General features: G+C 49.0%; 1 protein-coding gene across 6 annotated transcripts in view; it reads right to left on the bottom strand.

The window, feature by feature from the left end:
* ABAT (4-aminobutyrate aminotransferase) overlaps positions 1 to 19,447 on the bottom strand; it is a 60,317-nt gene extending 40,870 nt beyond the window's left edge. The window contains exon 1 of one of the 6 annotated variants that reach the window (XM_080557046.1): positions 19,388 to 19,447. The gene's annotated coding sequence lies outside the window, so the exon portion shown is untranslated. Of the gene's footprint in view, positions 1 to 4,293; positions 5,104 to 18,271; positions 18,373 to 19,387 lie in introns of those variants that run through there. The other 5 variants (XM_080557043.1, XM_080557041.1, XM_080557044.1 and 2 more) reach the window with 5 other exon arrangements.
* Between the last annotated feature and the right edge of the window lie 784 nt (positions 19,448 to 20,231).

Below are 20,231 nucleotides of genomic sequence, written 5' to 3'. Positions count from 1 at the left end.
TTTATGCATACAATGTAAAATTGGATGTATTGTTTTTAAAACAGCATCTTCTAAAATTATGTACTAAGTGACTATTTCTGACAGGCAAAATTAGTTACCAGGAATGACAAACAGTCAGTCATTCAGCAGTAGTAACAGTAGCTTATTGCAAGCATATAAAAGACAAATTGTTTCTGTGAACTCACAAGATGTGGGGAGAACCCCTGGAAAAAATAAAACAAATTAGGGAGGGACCCCAACATTTAAGGTGCTTGATCCAGACGCTTTTTACAAGAGCCAAAAACCACAAACGAGGACTTTGTATGACCCGTTCTCTCTTGCTAGCAGAGAAACTAATGCAGCATGACATCTGTGTTTCAGGCTGCAGCTTGCAAAACCTGCCCCGAAAGCATCCTCGGGATAGATTCAAAGGTAAGAGGGGAAACAGAGACATTATAACACATGTATTAGAAGTCAGCACTGCAGATTTTTATCTCCTTCTTCCAGTTCATGTCAAAGACATGGAAACCTGTTTTAAATTCATGGGAGCATCTATCTCTCAGCTGTTCCAAACCCATTTACCAGGAACAATTAGGTGCTTTAGAAACAGCAGCACAAGCTGCACACTGCAATTACTCCACAAAGTCTTCCCAATATGTATTTGGCGGAGGTAAAGGCAAATTAATTCCATCTTTCCTGTTTTCCTTCACTTGGCTTTTCTAAAAGTTTGACGTGAAAACCAAGCAAAGCTTGCTTTCTTTTGAATTAAAAGCGTATTTCCTTGGCTTTGCAGGACAGCAAGTCCAACTAATGATACAAAGACCCACCACATGCCAAAGCATTCATGGTCCAGTCTTTTGTAGTGTTTATCTCCTGTGAGCTCTTATTTCTCCTTTTCTAACCTCCACAATGTTTCCACAACCACACATGGGGGCTCTTCAGATTGCTTTTCTGGAAGAGAATCAGACTTGAATGATTAGAAGCAAGTTGGAAACAGTTTAGTAATGAGGCCAGGACAAGGGGGCTACTAAGGAGGTGTCACAGACCCCTTCACACAAGCAGGGACTGTTGTATGGTCAGAGATGGGATAAGCGGTTCTGAAACAAAAGGAGGAAGGTTGGAAGGCTGAGAAAAAGGAGCTGGATGGGATTGCAGCTTCTGAGATGAACAGCTGGAAAAAAAAATATCCAAGGCCATTTGTTAAACAGTGACAATTCTCCAGGCATTTAGTGCTCATGAGCAAGCCTCTTTCATGACTTAAGTCATGCTTAAGTCATTTCATGACTTAAGTGATGCTGCTCAAGTATTTTACTCATATAAACAGCTCAAGGACATCCCAGAGTCTGGAATATCCTTGAAATTTCATGAAGATGTAAGTATGGGTGAGGTGGAAGAGAACTGAATTTGCCATCCCTTAAATATTATCGACTCCTTCCTTAGCCTGCATTTGAGGAAGAATGGGCCAACTTAATGGCATCATTGTATCCACATAAAAAAAAAAAATCAACATATACTGCATTTGCTGTTTGAAAAGTTCACTGCAATCGTTATGTCCCATCCCATACTCCTTTGGGGAGAACAGGAACATCCCCTTCCCATAGATTACAGCAGGAAAAAGCCGATGGACTTCTCAACCACTTATCAGTGTTACTGACAGAATGCCGGGTGATGTTAGGAATCCTGACTGAACTGCTTTAGCCACTTAAATGGAATAACCAACAAAGCAATAAATAAATAAATAAATAAATAATAAAAAGCCTGCCAGCACGTCGGTGTATTGAACTGCAGTTCACTTGGTCCCAGAAGCAGAGTTAAGAGTTCAATAAAGCCTGTGTAGTTAGGAAAGCCTGGCTGCACACAATGAAATACAACAGGTCCTTATACTTCTACAGGTGTTTTTTCAGGACACATTTCATTGAAAAAAAAAATTAACTAGCTTACAACAGCATTTGCAAGAAAAGTTTGTTAGAGTATCACCAAGAATTTCTAATGATAGCTAGAGCTAAGGCTATCTGAAATCTTCATGGGAACAGGAAAGCCTTGTTAAGAGGTAATTTCATGAAAATGCACATTTAGTTTCACATAAGGCCAGCACTGCATTTTCCATCCAGTGCTTATATAAGAAGCCAAGCACAGAAATGGGCTGAAACCCTCAGCTTCAGGGATGGCTCGCCCACCCACTGTGCTCAGCCGGGGGCCACAAAACCGGGGTGGTCACAAGCACCCTGGCCCCAAAGGCCTCACGCGGGCCTGCTGCAGGCGCTGGGTCCCGCTCCACAGCAGAGGCCTGCTGGGGCCTGCGGGACGGCCCCCACCTCACAGCAGAGCCCCCCCAGCTGCTCAGGAGCTCATCTCTACAGTTCCACATAAAGTCGGCACGTGTACTGGCAAGTTTGTCCCTGGGGGTCACGGCTCGCCAAGGCACCGACACCGAAACAAGCGGCGGGTGTCTGCAAGGGGAAGCGTGCGTCTGCCACCAACCTGGATTTTGGCAGACAACAGTTCACGAGCTGACAGTTGCTTTTGACGTTTCTTCCTCTAATAACCTTAGTGGCTTTGTGTAGAACAGGATGTAATTGGAAACTCCATGACTGTACTTAAGTCGCCAAGGACACAGTTGTCATAGTTACAAGTAAAGCTCAAGTGCCTGTTATTCATGGTTGCTTATTTATTTATTGACACCCACAGGATCAAATGCTCCCACCACTGTTCAGAAGAAGAGAAATGGGGAGACTGGTTTTGACTTTCACATCTTGACAAAACAGTAAATATTGCACACGGCAGCATAAGCCTTCCCTAATAAACTGGCTTTTTGCACAGCTACGTTCTCTCCCTCTACATTCAGCTGGCATTTCAGTCAGTCTGTTTTGAAAACAGCAGCGAAAGCACGAAGCAAGATGCAACACACAAGACAAAACCTCGTGCCCATAGCTTGAAAGTACCATGCACGATCCATCATGACATAGCAATACCGACCTGCCGAATCAGACCAACAACCAGGTCACAGCTGAAGCAGCAAAGAAGCTAGGACAGGAACCTTCAGATCTTCTGTCACACTATTCCCATGTGTCCAGGTTCTCCTCTTCAGATGTCTTCTAAGCACACTTGGTGGTTGGTTGCCTTACTTATTTGTTTAATCTTTCTGCCCTTGTCTCTCCTTGTTTTCCCTCTCTCCCACAAATAATCCCTAGTCCAAAATCCAATGAGTAAAACTAGGTGGAAATGTTGCAATTATGACACACTAGAATTCAGGCGACCCACCAAGCCTTTCAGCAGCTCGCCTTTGATTCAAGAACTATTGGAGCAGGTAACCTATGATGAGATGTGCCCACACCTTCCCTGTGAAAGAAATGCATTGTCTCAGGAAAGGAAAAATGGGGGGCCTAGAAAGCAGCTGGTAGGAATTAGGCAAATTCTAGAGCCACAGCTGAAAATACCTATAAAACCGGCATAGATTGTATATTAGAAGTTTGTGTATAAATAAATGTTGGTAAAAGCAAGCATGACAATTAATATTAGCTGAAATGTTACTTCTAGCTTTAGTTTTTCATTCTTTAATAGTTCCTACAGCAAAAACTGCACTTGGATATTTCACGGTACCATCTTTACTAGTGATCTACCCACCAGAACCTTTCTTCTAGCTCACATATTTTGAATGCATTATTTTAAATGAAGATAACAACAAGATAACTGACCCTTGCATGTTAATCTCCTGACTTTTCCCCACTAAAACGGACAGTCCAGTTCTCAAAGGGTTACACAGCTGAAATTATGACACAGCCGTGCTTTTCAGATCAGTTGCTCCACAAACGCTCTGCAGTTGTGAAAAATTATAGTATTCCAAAACAACCTCAAGTGAAGCTTCCTTCTAAGATTTTATTCTTCAGCATCCCATCACAGCCTCCTCAAGGTCACAAAAACAGCATCCAGTAAACCGTACTTTCAAAGCATTATTTATTTCCTGAGGTCATAACATCGCTCGCTTGGAGATAGCCTGCACCAAAGCAAGGGAAACATCTTAAATGGGAGCAAGCGCCCTGGCTTCTCAAGGTGACCCCTGCTTCAGGCAAAGACATAGAAAAGCAGATGCACGCGGGGGGATTTCTTTCACAAGGGGTCCATAGAGCGAACCGCATAACAGCCAAGCATGCATATTCATGGGGGCACATTTTCACATCACACATGCCTGCTTGCAGAGACAAACCCTCCCCTGGGGAACCAGGGCCCCTGCGTGTGGTGGTACCAAAGCCCGAATGCAGGCTCGGCACAGCCTGCGTTAAGCCCTACCGCGCGGCACACGCCAAAGGCACTTACATGGCTTGGATGAAAATGTGCATCAGCCAGCTTGCCGGCTTCAAAACCCGCTCTTCCCTTCACTTTAAAGCGGGCCGCATCCAGCAGCAGTGCAGGAGCAGCGCCGCTGCCGTCGCTCCCTTCAGCACCCGCTTGCGACTGCTGGCAGCGGGACCAGGCATCAGTCACCCGGAGGAACCCCCAGCCCGAGCTGAGCTGAGCCGGGGGGACGCCGCTAGTTAACGAAACCGAACCGAGATCATCTGACTGCCAGCCACCACTCCACTGCCTCTGACGTGTAGGTGTAGCCCATCAGCTCCTACCGGCAGAGTTCATCTGAACGCCTTCTCCGTGGGTTTCTGAAAACAGGTAACTGAGACGCAGGGCCAGACTATTACAGCTCGAAATGCCCCCCTAGTTTTCAATAACTGCGGAAACTGAAGAACAGGTTTTGTCTTTAAAACCCCCCATTTGACTCCAGTTTGCAAATATCCCCAGGGTAACACCCAGGGAGTACCACGAAACCACCTCGGCTTGTTTCCTTCGGGTCCTGCGCAGACGCAGGGAACACAAGAGCCAGCGGGCACCGTAACGCCACCTCCCGCAGAGCGCTGCTCGGGCAGAAAACAAAAGCCCCGCTGCTGCTCACAGGGGCTGAAAGCAGCCCTGGTGCTGCAGCACCCCGCAGGCTGGGGGCCCAACGGGTTGCCATGACACTGGGGGGGCACAAGGGAAGATGCGGGGCCTGCTGGGTTGCCATGGCGCCAGGGGGGCACTGGGAAGATGTGCCCGAGCCGCCTCAGTTTTAAATCCGCTTGACAGCATTTCAGCTGAGCTGCTGCATCGTTGCCGTGGCAACCGATGGGTGAAAATCACGGCGGAAATCTGTAATTATTCCAAGCGAGGCAGTGACTTACCCCCTCCGGCACTCAGGGCATCAGAACGACTCAAGGTACACCCCCAGCCCAGGCAGGCCGTGGTCTGAGCTGCGGCACCCACACCATGCTGCATGCCCTGCGGGTGCAGACGGGCGACAGCACGTCTCCGCGCGGTGCCTTCCGAGGCAGAGGCCCAGGCCTGCAGGCTGTACCCGCCGAGGGAGCAGCCTGGTGCCCACGCAGGTGCACTCAGGGTGCGGTGCCGGGAAGGGGCTGAGGCACAGAGGGGGATACCAGCAGCAGGCCCCAGAGGATGCGATGCGTACAGGAAGCAGCTGAGATCCCTGGTGATTTACGGACCCTACAACCGACGCTAGGTCGTGCTGCAGTTACAGCAACAAGCCTTGTTCTGTCACCTTCTCTCAGCGGAATAGCAGCAGCAGTGCTCATTTGGCTGGGATGGATGCTAAGGTAATTAGCGTGTTCAAAAACAAGTACAGCACGGGACGAAGTCATTCAGGCAGACCAGACACACCTTGCAGTCTCCCTCCATTGACATATCATCCAGACACAGCCAGTTTACACACTGACAGACGCGATGCCAGCATCCACACGCCCCATTTGCACCCACTGCGGGAGAACGTGGCTTGAAGTCACCTCACGGCTCTCCGGAGCTCTGCTGCGCTGAGCGGACCATCGGCCACCATGCCAGCACACCGCTAATGAAGCCACTGAGAGACCACCGATACCGTGCTATTCCTGCGTAACAGGCTGGGGATTCAGAACTTGAAATCTGGTATCATTCACCTACGCAGACTGTTTTTTCAAACTTATTGGTTATCCCACGCTCCATAGCCATGCCTCAAAACAACCCCCTGAAACTGGCCTGCACTGACTGCCAGGCAGTAAAACAAACCAGCTTTGAAGTCAACTTGCCAACGCTCACCTGCCACAGAAAGTTCAGCAACCCCACGCAGCCAGGGACACATCGCAAAGCACGGGGGGAAGGATTGAGAAAGCTTGTAGGTGTTTACAGTCACAGAAAGTTGGACGTGAAGGAAATGCACCACATCAGCAATTTCTTACTACCTCTAAGGTGAAAAATCAGGATCACGGCTCCTGAAGGTGCACTCTGGAGAGCCAAGGAAATTTCTGTGCCTCTGCTAGGGGCTACTGTGCATGATGAGGCTAAATGCATGAAACAAAGCTGTTCTGGTTGAAACACACTCCTTATGGCGAAGCACTACAGTGGTGCTAACGATTTATGTGACAACATGACTTAGGGCCTCCAGCCCACGCAGGGCTCCCTCAGGCTAAGACACGTCATGTCCAATTGCTTGGAAACCCACCTCCAGAGAAGGCATTATTCAGCAGTGGACTTTTATTTCTAGTGCCTTCTCATGTTTTAATCCTTGGGTTAAATGCTGTTACAGGTGGCTGCTTTCAGCCCCTTCGTTACCCACAACTACCCTGCCTGAAAGGCTGGGTGCACGAGGGGGTGACAATGACTTGTGCCAGCCAGTTGCAGGGTGAGGACCACCGAGTCCCAGTCATTGCTAGATCAGTGATTTGAAGTGACTGTAACTGCTAAACACTTAAGTGTATAAAGTGTGCAGTTCACTAAATTGTGAATTGCAACAAGAAAGCCACACACCTCCACTTGGTTTAATCAAGAGAACATTGGTTATAAGATCTATTCGAACCTTTTGTCATTGGAAGGGACATTGCTGACAGCCCACAGTAACTCTACAATCTGCACTGATACGCACTTTTCCAAGGACAACACATTATACAGCCCTCTATTGTTACAAAATAATCTCCTGCTTTAGCAGAATTCTTGCTCAAAAACATGTTATTGCCACTGTTATACATATTTTCATGCATCAATGCTATGCACATCCTGCTGAAAAGCATTACAATGATGCAAAGCAAAATGGGGATCAGATTCTGGCCAGATTGGTCCACAAGACAAAGTAAAAGCACAAGGTTAGCATAAAGGATATTTGGATTTTATTCAAAATATCGGAAGGTTTAACTATGTTAACGACTGCTGACTTTCACTGCAAATGACGGCAAATTCCCCCAGAAGCAACTTCACAACCTTCCTTAATCACTGCCTCACGCTCTAGAAAGCTACCATGTTCTAGGAAGAACACAGCTTTTCAACTAACACACAGCTACAGCGCTTGAGAAAAAAATAAGTACCCAGAAACAACAGCCCAAGGGTAGAAACGGTGTCAAAATCCTAAATGTCACATACGCCTGCATGAAACAGGAACCAAGCACAGCAGCATCGCAATGCAGAGGGCAAGGCAAGTCAGAAGAGACAGCATCAGGTCCTAGTCCTCCTGCAAAAGCCAAGGTCATCACAAGGTCTGAGATCCCCAAACTTGCATGGGGAAGAAAAGCAACAGCCATCTCAAGGGCCTGGTGCTCTCGGAGAAGGACTACAGCATCCGCTGCAGCGCTAGCTCCGCTTTTAGGGTGCTGCGAGCGGCAACCTGGCTTCAGCTAAACAAAGACACGCCGAACCCAGAGGTCTTGTAGGAAGAGGCACCCTAACACAAAACAGTAGGTAAACACTCGCGTCCATCAGCACGGGGGTCATAAATTACTTTAGAAAAGCCAATCGGTTTAGCATTGGAAAAGCAAAATTCTGCTTTTCTAAAGCATTTATGACTTGGTCACCTTCACGTTGGTCACCTACGGTAACTACAACTAATGGAACCACTAGCTTCAATTTCAAATATATTTTAAAATCTTCCAGTGCATTTGGAAGAAACCCCACATTGAGCCTACATAAATGTCAACCACGAGTTAGTTAAAAAAATCTGAGCAGGTGATTTACAGAGAGAAAAATAAAACCTTACTTGCACAAAGGGGGTGACCACAAAAGGCATACCTGCTAATATAGGGAAGGCCCAGGATGGCTCAGTTCGGTGGGAAACCCAACACCCTATAGCTTTTCCAGCCTGTGGCTGGTCCCAGGACTGCTTCCTACCCCAGCACATTCAATAAAATCACGCTAACCTTAAGGAGGCGGGTTCTCCCCTTTAAAAGAAACAAAAACCAGCAGCGAACAGCGTGGAATTTGCCACAACCAATACCACTGAACTCCAGGCGTTTCTTTTGGTGGGCCCATCTTAAAAATAAAATCACCCGAGGTTGGACGGGTGCAAGGACACAGCCGAGCTGCAGCACCTGCACTACCGACAAGTCAGTAACAGCTATACCTCATACTGACACGGGAGAGGGGAACCACCCTCTCTTCAGATGCCATCTACTTTAATTTGCATTAAACAGAAGAACTCCACAGTCGGGAGGAGAGGAAAGAAATGGGAAACAGGAATTAAGCACAATGCTGATGAATTTCTGCTGTTGAAAAGTCCTGTCACTGCCCGATGCTCATGATTCAGTTAAACAACATCACTTGGGCAGTTTCCAAAGCAGTTTAGGGAAGAGAAAGACACACGCAGTGTCAGTTTCAGTAGACTGCATGGCTCAATTCCCTAGTATATTTTGACAATTATTTTTGGGTTCCAGATGGAAGAAAAAAAAAAAAAGGAGTGCCAACCTGATTCAGCAAGGTATGGACTTCTCAGGTGAAGTCCTTTGCTTTCACTGCACATTTTTTTGTGCATTTCTTTGCATTCACAAACCTGAAGCTGTGAATGAGCCCAAGTGTCTTGTTGAACTGAAAATACAGTAGGAAAAATCATTAATGAAGTCCCATTTGATGATTACTGAAATCTGAAAATTACCCACTAGAGAAAAACACAGGGCTACTGCTTCACCTTTGCTTGCTTGATCCTTACATACTGCCAAAATCATGGTTGCTTGCTTAATCCTTATATAGTCAACCAAAATAATAAAGCTGCTGCATTACAACACTTGACCCAAGTAGCAAATGCCTGGACACAAATTTGAGGAGGGAAATTAAGCTGCACTGAGTCTGCTGACGTGTGCGTGGCCAAACTCGGTGGTTAAGTCTCATGGAGGCACAGCTGTGCCGCAGCCTCTCCTCCGGTGGCAGCACTGACACCCAGTTAAGAGACCAACTTAGCCAAGTATTTGGGAAATAACCTCTTCTGGAATATCTACTTGCTGCAAGGAAATATTCTGCTAATACAGGCTGCAACTATGAATACTAAGCAACAAATCAGCTGGCAACACCACTACGTTTGGGTGATAGGACAGGTCGGAGACGGTGCTTTCTGTCAAAAAACCATAAGAATGCTGTGACAAGGCCTGAGAAAGACATGGCAAAGGAGAACTTCCAGCAGCACGGGGCAGCAGCTACCCTTCCTTTCTGCATGTCACAGCCTGCCTCTGCGACTACAGCGCTGCCAGAGGCACGAATGAACACCAGGAAGGACGGTCCTACCAAAACGATATCAAGGTGAGCCCGCTGCCCGAGTAATTTTAAGCAGCTCCCCCAGGTTACACCAGGATTAGTTACGTTAAACAGCTTTTTGTTAAATAAGGGAGCTGTTTACCTTTCTGAGGGCAGTTCACACAAGCAAGCAGCCCCGCACAACGTGAGCAGAGCACGTCAGAGCGCTGCCCCCCGGCCCACACCTGTACCTGATCTCACCCGCGCAGCAACCAACAGAGCCCTGCCATAGCGGCTCCAAAATGGAAGAAAAAAGGCAAAAGTTATCTTCTTTACAAAATCAGGGCTTCACCAAATGGATTCAAGCACAGGATTTATCAGTAATCAGACAGGTCTTCATAGAAGTTACCAAATCACGTGCTTGGTTAGCCTTCAGAAGCACTGTCCCTTCTCTCTTTGCTGTTAACCAGCGACAGTAGCCGAAAGAGATAACCAGAGGCTGAAGTTTCGCAACGGACGGAGAATGCAGCTGCAAGCCTCCAAAGCTTGCTTACCAGCCGGAACAGAAATCAGTTATGCAAGGCTGTGTATGGATTTTGACCAGGTGTAACGAACAGGTCACTTTTTTTTTTTTCCCAGAAAAATAAAATCAGACCCGTGAGCCTTTTGTTGTCATTTATCAGATCATTCTGGAACACAATTTCCCCTGCATATTTTCTGCACGTTACTTCGTACTGCAAGATCAGAAGTAAAAGTTAGGGGTGAAAGCATGATTACTGCAATGCAAAGACACTTTATGTAAGTGCTGCCTCTAGAAATTACGTGCGGTGTCACCCAGCCAACCTTGGGTTTGCTTAAAAAAAAATCTCTTCCTTTTAACGTGAGCTGGATTAATTTCTCAGCATACAGCAAGGGCAAGTGTTAAGAAAAGAAATCTAAAAAGCAAACCTCTAGGGACCTCTAAGCTAACAGAAGTTCATTGGGTTGTTATACTTTTTACAGAATTAGCCCAGGAATTTCAGAAATAGATGACTACCCAAATGTAAGGAGAACAGTTAAAGACAGGCCTTTTGTCGATGATTTAAAGCATACAGGACCTGGAAGGCATTCATTATTTTCCCGTCTTCCCTCCCTCCTTGTTATTTGTTTTTCAGCCTGCCATGTTTCCAGTTCTTTTCCTAGTAGGCTTTTCCTTTCTCCTACTCTCCTCTGCCTCCACAGGATCCACCCTGGCTTCCAAGGACTTAAAGAGGTGATTCTTTCTTTTTCTTTTGGTCTGACTGCGGGATACCGCTGCAGTGAAAAGGTAATTAAGGCAGCATTCAGGAAAATGTTTCCTGGTACAGGGTCAGTCTCTCTGCAGCTGCTCTGTGTGTGTCAGGAAACCTGCCCTGCCCTATGCATTGCAAGGGTAGTTGCATCTTCTTAGCCTCTGTTCTAAGGAAAGCCCCACTTTCACCTCGCTCTTCTGTCACCTGCACAGTTGCAGTCTCCCATCCCCACCAAAGAACTTCCCAGTTTGGAGAGGAGACACCACCGAACCCTCAACAGCATCCAGCTGTTCCTCACAGGCTCAGCTCGGAGACGAGGAGGCACCTCAGAGAAAGGAAACAACCGAGCAGTGCAGGCAACACGACGTCCGACCAGGAGAGCCACCACCCTGCACTCCGTGTTGAAATACCACCTAGCCATGAAGCCATGTTTGTGTTATTTCGAGCAGAGTCACACTATGCCAAAGTCTACAGAAAAGCAAAGAACAAACTCTAAACTCATCCATAAGCACATAATGGTCAAATGAGCAGACTGACATACTACAGGTCACGTCAGCAGGGGCATCTTCCAACCACATCCTTGGCCAAGCGGAAACAAACCTTACCAGGGAGAACTGAAGCAGGTGGTCACTGCTATTGCTAAAAGGCTCTTCGAAAAGACCTGGCATTTTAGACTCTATAATTGGAAGAAAGAAGCACAACAAGATTTGTCAGCTATAGTTCCTGCAACGCCCGGATGGCTGCTGGGATCGTGACAGTTCTTCCCAGCCGCAGGTCCTACGACATCGCGATCCAAGCCCCTAGCACTGCTCGTCATCGTCTCCATGCGCCACCGCTCCCTCCCCCAACAGCAGAGGCTGGCCCTTCTCAGGGTTTTCTTCAGCTGCCAAGGTACAAGCACCACGTTAGGGCAGCTACGCCAGCCCCTTCCAAGAGGTGCTGCCCAAGCCCTGGAACCAATCGAAGATTTTCACTCCCCGGCTCCATTACTCGGAGCCACGCTGCGACCAAGGACTGGGATTCACCAGAGCCCAGCTCGTCCTCTGCTTTCCTACCTCTACACAACGGGAGCGTGCTGGTGATCTTCCTGCCCTTTCCAAGAAGCTGCATTGCAGCAACAGCTGTGGAGCAAAACCAACGTGGTTTGCTTTTCACTGCTGCTGGGCTGAGGGCACGCGGCGGTGGAAGGCAGCGTGAAACACGGGTAAAACGCATCCCTCGTGCCTGCTGCCTGGGGCCGCTGCTGTCGGTGCGCTTGGCAGCATGCTTTGCCTGCAATGAGGGCATCAGTAAGAATTCACACGTCAGGGCCTCTCAGCCTGTCCACAGCCCTGTCTGGTCACCCAAGAGCAGCCTGGGTTTCTAAATAGCTTTTTAACCTGTGGTATTCTCTAATCCCCAGTGAGACAACCATTTTTAGCATCAGATTTATATAGTGAGATGGTCAAAATGCTTCAGTACAAACTTACTTCCTCCATTATTATTATTATTATTTTTAGGTGTACATCACGACAGTAGCATCAGCCAAGCACCTGGCAAAAAAAAAACGTGTCATCCATGCAAGAGGCAGAGAGATGACAGACAGGACAGCTGGTTGTTTAGCATCTAACATGAGGAAAGCTGGACAGACGGGTATGAAGGAAACACAATACAAACAAAAAAATATCGCTGTTAATAAACAACACCAAACTTAAGGTATTTAACTTAGGTTATTTTCATTCATATTTCTGTGAATTCTGAATTTGGATTTCAGTTGTGTTTGCTGTCAAGAGATGCTGCCAAGAATCTCCACACACACTATCCTTTGCTAAAAGAGGAATCCAAAACTGGCATGCTGCTGTGATGTTCAAAGTCATTAATCAAGACTGAGCTTGATGACATACAAATACAAATGAGTGATATTATTCTTTCCTTTCCCCACAAACTACTATTTTTTTCCTGCTCTCTCTAGGGCTTCTGCAAGCCTCTATGATTGCATTATTTCATTTACAAAGCAAAGAACTAGAAGGGCAAAAGGTGACAGCCTTTGCAAAAACATCTGCAGGGCTGTTCATTTGCTGGGTAGGAAAGAGGAAGAGGAAGGGATGATTTAATACCAGGATTACAGGCAAAAACATTAGCATGGAAGTCTCTAGCACCAGGGCACAGACTTTCCCAAAGAGTTTGCTGCCACTGTGCTTTGCCTGTTACGAGGCTTACAGGTGGAAGCTGGATGCTTGAAAACTGAGCCAAGCATCAAAAACAGATGATGAAAACTTCATCACTAATTGATGTCTTCTTCCAACCCCCACTGCTTTGCTCTGTGAGGAAACAGAGACGGAACCAAGGTTACGAGGGGTGGAAAAGAATAGAAACCCTCAGAGGGAAAAAAAAAGAAAAAAGGAAAAAGAAAAAAAAAGACGACAACCAGAAAGAAAACCTTGTAGTAGAAATCTGTATTCTGTTAACACTCTTCCATACCTGTGAATACAGCAGCTGTGTGCTGCAGGCTGAGACGCAGGCCAGCAGCGCTGGCAGGACAGTGCCTCTCCTCGCTGCTTCTTGCACGGCCACCCTTCCAGCTCCCTTTCCGCAGGAGCAGCTCTACCTCCTGCAGTGTCTTCTAGTCAAACGCATCTAGTTACAGAACTGACAGGTAGGACTACGAGTCCTTAAAACAGATCTAAGACAGAGAAAATGAAAAAACAGTGACTGCTACTTTACCGTTGATGCTAGTGCAGTAACCAGAACTACTGAACCAGCTGGTTTTAAGACAAGAAGGCACTGAGAAGACTACAGAGACAGGAGGCGGCTTCAGCAAGAGGTATTCAAGGGCTGGAAAGCTCTGTGGAAGGACCAGGAGATATGTAGTACAGCAGCAACACAGATACGTTGACACTGGGGGCCACCTAGGAGGCTTCAGGGAAGGCAGGCTGCTGCCAGCCCCAGGCAGACACAGAAGAGATGAAATGAACTGAGATGCTGATGGGGATACCAGCATCCACGCTCACAGACACAGCAGGTAGAGCTACAAAACCTGCACTGGCAGTGTAGAAGGGAGAGCAGGTCTGAACCCAGGAACCCGAATCGAAACCTCTCAGGGGACTCCGAGAAGCACCTCACGAGGGAGGCAGCACAAACCAGGGATGCTCTGTAAGCCAGAGGAAGCCCGTGCGGGTTTTTTCCTGCAACAGCAGCCCCCTGGGGCTAGGGAACCACCACGTCCCAGCGATGCTCGGCCAGGGCTTGGCGGGCCTCCGCCAGCATCCCTTAGCAGGTGCCAGACAAGAATTGCTTAAAGAATGATCACTCAGTCTCCTCGCTATCCTCGCCAGTCTGCTGCCCCAGATCTAGCTAGGGATGTATTCCAAAAAAAGGGTACTTGAAACATGCCAGGTTTCAAAGTCGAGGCATTCTGAGGACATTCTTAAACAACACCAACATAAAATAAAACTACATACAGGTACGACATTGCAAAGCAACATATTTTCACTTGTAAAAATTAAACTGAATTTTGCTTGGATCTGATGAGGAATGATGAAGAATTTCCATCAGAAAGGAGGATTATTTTTAAGCCTTAAAGATAAAGGAAACTGGAGACAGGTTTCGAAGTTGTTATACTCAGAATTACAGCTGGACAGCCAGCAGGATAGTTTGGCACTTCATCCTGCCACCCAAAGAGTACTTGAGACAGGCTGACTTCTTACAAGAAATCTCTAGCAAGCTGCTTTACCCTAACCCAACCCCAGAACCAACAGAAGAATTAGAATTTAATTTTTAAATGGCAACGTTTCCCAAGAGTCGTAAGATGAACACATCTTAAAGAGCTCTGCTCCCTGCCAATGCTGAATTACGTTTCAGTGATATCACAAAATCTGGATGAGAAACCCAGCAAGCTGAAGCTCTGTCTGTGAAGTGCCTCGTGCCTTGCCACACTGCCTTTTAGCCAGAGACTAAAATGAAATTTTGAGGTAGTACAATATAAGCACTCATCTACACAAATGCTTTTTTCTTGCACTAAAACAGGACCAGCCTCTCAAGGAATTGCACTAGGCAACATGAAGCAGAATCACCTAAGTCTGAATAAGGGAGTTCACATTCCTGGCCCTTTTTTGGAGGCTGGCATTACCCGCTCACTGAAGGCTGTACTTTAGCTGAGTGTTTTAGTGCTTTCTCACGTTGACTAGCACAGTGCAGCTCTACTATTTTTTTTAAAAAGCAAGTTCATCACTAGGGCAGGACTGTATCCCTGACACCACAAGTGTGAAGCTTTCAGAAGCAACTCCACCATGCCCTCACAAAGGCACCTAAGTGAGATCAGCTGTCAAAAAAGTAAATGACTGCTCAGCCTGAGCTAGAACATGTATTCTTCTCCTCATCAGGGTTTACAACTGAGAAGCTGCCAAGCACGAAACAGAAAAATATTCTTCTACTGAATTTCTAGCATCTGGCTCCCTAAGAAACAGGGAAGGAACAGTAAAATATTTGCAAAAGGAAAGATAAGCAAAGTAATTTGAAGACGCAGCTGAACTCTACTCCCACCGATCAGACCGGAGTCTGAAAGCCACAGAAACCGCTTAGGACAATATTCCCCATTTTGCACGCTTCGCATGCTCTGGAAAGCCCCCAGAATACTGTTATTTTTGCACAAACACCATCTGACTAAGAAAACATCACTGTCCCTGTTTTCCTGGCCCATAGCCGTCATTGCAGAAAACAGGCCTGTGATTTGACAAAACAGATCACAGAATACAGAAACGAGGAGGGGACGGAGACGTAACGTACGGCTTTCACGCCACACAGCAGCTGCTGGCTGAATTATCTGTTTTAAGCTGGTTGCAGCTCCAGCATAAGGCAACCTCTTCTTCATTGATAAAAGGAGCTCAAAAGGAGATCAGTTGGGAACAAGAACCAGGTGTTCGCAGCCTCCTGAAAGATAAGTCCGTTACATCAGCTTTAAAGCATATTCATCCTCCCATCCGCGGTGCCAATGGTGATCACTCTTTGTGCCTCATGCTCGTGGCCTTTAAGCTGCCGTGCTCCTGATGTGGCATTTTGGCCCTGCTTACCAGTAGTTTCACACCTTTCTGCATGCCAGTGCCAGCTGCCCTGCTTCTGATGGAAGACACAATCCAGCTCTTTTCTATTATTTACTCTTTCCAAGGGGATAAAGTACTTCAGTTCTGGATTCAGACTTAGCATTGCCCCTGAAAAACTCCTCAGCACTTGTAGAGAACTTTAAGGAAGAGCAGGCGCTACTGCAAAGCTGGCTCGAGCAAAAACGGCGCACACACTGGAAATCTGCAACATACATGAACAAATCAAATGGTATTTGAAAGCAATAAAGAGCAGACATGTCTTACATGAAATCTGAGAATTATGGCAGAATTACCCCATCGAGACGTACTCCTTTCTTCCCCGTGCTCCCCCTTGCGCACAAAGGCAAAGACAAGGACAAAGGAGATTCGTTCAAGTTCAAAGAATCATCATTTCACAAAAAATTTCTGGTATACAGCCAGTACAGAAAGACTTTAAGATACAGCAGTTGTTGTTGTTGTAGTAAATAAACAATGAATGCCGAACTGTCCGTGCAGTATGGACATAATCGCTATTAAACAGCACTTTTGTTCCTGAGATTTCCACAAGCTGGTACCATTTCGTTAAGAAAGGAAGGGAATCTCAGTTTGTACTTGAAAACAGCTAACAATTTTTTCAGTGTTGCTGAAATAGACCGTCAATCCTAGAAGACACAGAGCAGAGTTCAGAAGCCAAGAGCCAACCCAATTTATCTTACGCCAGCTGCGAGCTCCTCCTAACCCTGTAAACCCTCACGCTACAGCCTCCCAAGGCACAGGGCGAAGGCCGCAGAGCTGCGTGCCATGATGCGGCCTGAGCTGCTTTCATCCCGGCCCAAGCAGTTGGAGCACAAACCAGGAGCTGCTGGAGCACTGTATAAAGCCAGCAGGAGTTGGCCCCACCAGCACTGCCGCTGGCACAGCTGCTGCCTACATGCACAGGTCACTATTGCTAACACCCAGACACGTAGCTGCGGGGCAGCCCCGCGTGCCAACTGCTCTGACACTTCATTGTCAAGCACTGTGCCAACCACGGGGCCGTTGGGTCCAGCAAGAGCCGGTCTGGATGCACGAACACACGCCCTCTGAGCATCTCAATTCCCCTCCGCTTCCGGAACAACCCCCATCTGGACACCTGCCTCTTCTGATGGCAGCACAGCTGCCAGCAGGGCACCCACGCATTTGCAAGCTTACCGCCGCCTGTGCGCCCATCCCCAATCCCACCCACTTGTCCAGGTCACTCCCTCCGAACGCACAGAACGCCTCGCTGTACAGCACGTCCCTAAACCCAGTACTCCCCAGGAGCCTAAAGGGCCGGGCCCTGGAGAAAGCAGTTCCGATGTGCTTCTTCCCCACAAACTTTACAAGCCGTCAGCTCGTGCATTAACACGGCGCAGTTCCAGACTAGGGTTTCTTTTACCAGGGGTGTCTCCAGCACAGTCTTCTGCACTCCACGTTTTCCACGGGTGCAATACAGGCAACCACAGTACCGCACCCGAGAGGTCACAGGGCCAGCTACAGCTTTCCCTCTGTGCACCCACCTCGGCTCCCCACCCGTACGGCCGGGCCTCTGACGTTCATCTCGTCGTGAAGTGCTTTGAGTGCTACGGGTGAGGAATGCCACACCTGGGCATGACCTTTCCCTGCACGCGCCGTGCTGTCACGCCGTGAGGTCCGGTCCTGCGGCCGAGCCATCCATCTCGGAGCCTGCGAGCGCCTCTCAGCTGGCGCAGACACACCGGCCTCAGCACCACTCGCTCAGCACCCGCGCTACTCAGGTGCGGAGAAAGGCCGACTGCAGGAAGATGCACTGAGAGCTGCAGGAAGATGCCCTCGATACAATTTATAACACAATAACCCGATTTCTGTGGGATTCCAGAGGTAACTCCCTCCGTGTGGAGCCCCTAGCTGGGAACGCTTCTGGAACCTTCCCCCGCACCGCCGGGCTTCGTCCGGGCTCCCGAGCACGCTGCCAGCGGCTGCTCCGGCCCGCGCCCAGCAGCCCCGCCTTTGGACCGCGGGGCACAGTCTGCTTCCTGCGAGGCTCGGCGCCCGGTACCGACCGCAGGAGCGCTCGGGAACCTCCCCACGAGGTCGCTTTCTCCGCGTGCCGTTGCCGCGCTGTCCTCCACGCGCAGAGCGGCAGGACCGCGGGTACCGAAGCAGGCAACGCTGCGGGCGGAGCTGCGGGCTGTCTCGGCCCCAGCCCGAGCCGTCTGCCGGGGGAGCTGCGGGCTGCCTCGGCCCCAGCCCGAGCCGTGGGCCCCGCAGGCCGGCAGCAGGAGGCCGCCAGCCCCGCGGCTGCTGCAGGCTCCGGGCTCCCAGCGCGGCCGCCCCGGGCAGCGCCACCAGCCCTGAGCCCCGCAGCCCGGCGCGGTTCCTCCCGCCGCTTCTCCCCCCGGCCCCGAGCCCCGCAGCCCTCGCCCCCTCCAGGCCCCGCTCCCCCCCCCCCCCGGGTCTCACCGCACCCGCGGGGCTCCGCAGCTCCCGCCCGCGCCCGGCCCCGCACTCGCTCCCCGCCGCCGCCGCCGCCGCGTCCCGCCCGGCCCCGCCCCGCCCCGCCCGGCCTCCGCGCGCCGCAGCCAATCGGTGCCGCCGCCGCCGCCCCCCGCGGCCAATGGGGGCGCGAGGCTCGGGCTCGCCCCCGGCGGCTCAGGGCGGGCGCGGGGGCGCGCACGGGCCGTGAGGGAGGAGCGGGAGCGGCAGCGCGGGGCCCGCCGGCCCCTCAGCCCCCGCGGCCCCCCGGCGGCCGGGGCAGGGAGGCGGCCGCCCGGCAGGGGCCGGCCCCTTCGCCGCAAGCAGTGCGGGCGTGCAGGTGGCCGCAGGAGCTGCCTGTCCCCGCAGGCAGAGCTCTCGCCTCTCTCGTAGTCCATGACGAGAAACACCCAACAGCCGAAAGCTGCGAGGAAGACGGCGGCTTGGCCATTAAACACCAACCCAAGCCCCTGCTCCTCACAGCCCGCCGCAGGCTTGGAGCTGGGCCCCTACAGAGCAGCGAACGCTACCCCTCACAGTACCTTCTGCCCAACTCACCGTTCGTTTTCTTGCCAAACTCGCATTATTTTCCTCAGCTTTGAGGCAGGAGTTAATGCCGCTAATTATTAACTACCATCTCACTAGTCCCTATCTGACCCACTACAATTCCCCCCCCAATGAAATGGGAAAACGAACGGCATTTCTTGAGGAGCGGAGGAGAGATGATCCACTCGAACCAAAGCTCCCAAGGGATCGCATGGCACAGGCTCTTGTGCTAGCAACAAACTGCACTTAAAAGACTGGAAAGACATTTTTGGGTCATACATTCCTATGCTAAACTGTCTTCTTCCTTTTCCAAAGAGCACGTTTTCTTTATGGCTGGTGCTAGTGTTATTATCTGCACTGCCTGATCAGCTCAAGCCCTTGGAACAAAAACATAAAACAAGGCTCACGTTCTGTCAGAATTATTATTAGTAATAAGAAACCAGTGGAAAAGACCATCCCTCAAACCAACATAATTTTTACACAGTACAATTTACTGTCATTACCTGTACTACAGAAAACCCCTCCTACAAAGGAAGCAGGAGCTGACAGCACACTCACCTTGCTGAAGGGCCCAGGGAAGTTCCTTTACATCTCCTCCTCCAGACGCTTCTCAGACTGGCCTAGGCAAGCAATCCCTAATCACATATACACGTAGATATTGTGACTTATTTGGGTGATGGTATTGTTAAAGGGAACTCCATGTGCCATCTGCTGGAAGAAGCACCTCTGAGGCAGCATACTGTACCGACACACCTGACTGATCTCTGATGGCAACGCAACAGAGTTCTGGTCCTCTCTTGGCAGGACCTTTCAGGACGAACCTTCACCCTGCTAGCGCACCAGCTTCCAGTATGGTATAAGGTAGGGACTTTTTTCTTCCATTTTCTTTTAGCTATGCACATCACAATGTGCTCACCTGGTCAGTCTTTAGGTAACAGCACATTAATCAACAAATTATACTTTGTCCTGTGAAAACCACTGCATAATCTTCTCTCTAGAAGGTAAGAGAAAGTGAGGAAGGAACAGGACTTTAATTAGACACAGAAGAAGCAGAAAAGAAGCAGCCTCTTTGCAGCAGCTTTCACAAATCCCATTCAAGACTAGAGCCTGATTGTTTTTGCTAAACAGTAATTAGCTTCTCACTGACCATGTCATCAAATGAACGAAATCACATTTCAAAATGCAGGAAGAAACGGGCAGGTATTGCTTACTTCCTACCTTCATTCCTTCCCAGTTTTCTATGTCACATCACATGGGTCTTAGCACATTTTCAGTCCCTTCCCTTTGGGAGAAATATACAGAAAAGGTCTTTTTTTTTTTTTTGCCAGCTGTGTTTTCCAGGTTACCAACACCATCACCACACTCACAAGTTGAACTGCATCTTAAAGACATCTTATAAGCA

Source organism: Anser brachyrhynchus, assembly GCF_964034855.1.
Source record: "Anser brachyrhynchus genome assembly, chromosome: 15".
NCBI classification, from domain to species: Eukaryota; Metazoa; Chordata; class Aves; order Anseriformes; family Anatidae; genus Anser; species Anser brachyrhynchus.
This window is presented reverse-complemented; position numbering and strand designations above follow the sequence as displayed.